A 552-nucleotide genomic window follows, 5' to 3' on the forward strand; every position below is an offset into this window, starting at 1 on the left:
GCCCCCCCCTCCCGGTGAAGCCCCGCAGCCTCCTTGCAGCAGCCGCGAGCTTTGCTGGCCTCTCCTCCTCAGCAAAACTCTCAGCTCGCTCATGCACCTACACCGAGGCAGTGCCCGTGTGGTAGCTAAAGCAAGAGGCTGAAAAATGAATGAGAAAAGCAAGGGTGGCCGTGACTTCAAAGCATCTGCAAAAGCGAGATCGAAAGCAACCACCCGGCGTGGGCAGCGAGAGGGAGCGGAGGCAGAGCCCGCGGGGGGCTGCAGGGCTGCGAAGGGCACATCGGGAGATGCCGTGTGGGGTCTTAATGAACCAGCTCAGGACAGCAACAACGATGGGCAAGGGGGGCTGGCGTAGCCACCCCACCTCTGCTCCAGCCGCTCACTGTGCCGGGCTGCAGCCCCGGGCTCTGCAGCCTGGTGTAGGGCCCGGGGGAGGAAAAATCTTCCCCCTCCCCGTGCTGCAGGGTGCTCTCGGCAGGGCTCCAGCACCTCCTCGGAGGTGGTTTTCGGCCCACAGAGTTGGGCAGCCGCCGGGCACACCACGCCCATGCT

The 552-nt window shown here is 64.9% G+C and overlaps 1 protein-coding gene across 1 annotated transcript in view; it reads right to left on the reverse strand.

The window, feature by feature from the left end:
• Positions 1-552, reverse strand: part of LOC104166721 (probable E3 ubiquitin-protein ligase MID2) — a gene marked incomplete at both ends in the record, with an annotated part of 23009 nt that overhangs the window by 14058 nt on the left and 8399 nt on the right. The gene's annotated exons all lie outside the window — the stretch shown is intronic.

Source organism: Cariama cristata, unplaced genomic scaffold (genome assembly GCF_000690535.1).
Source record: "Cariama cristata isolate BGI_N322 unplaced genomic scaffold, ASM69053v1 scaffold15500, whole genome shotgun sequence".
Lineage (NCBI taxonomy): Eukaryota > Metazoa > Chordata > Aves > Cariamiformes > Cariamidae > Cariama > Cariama cristata.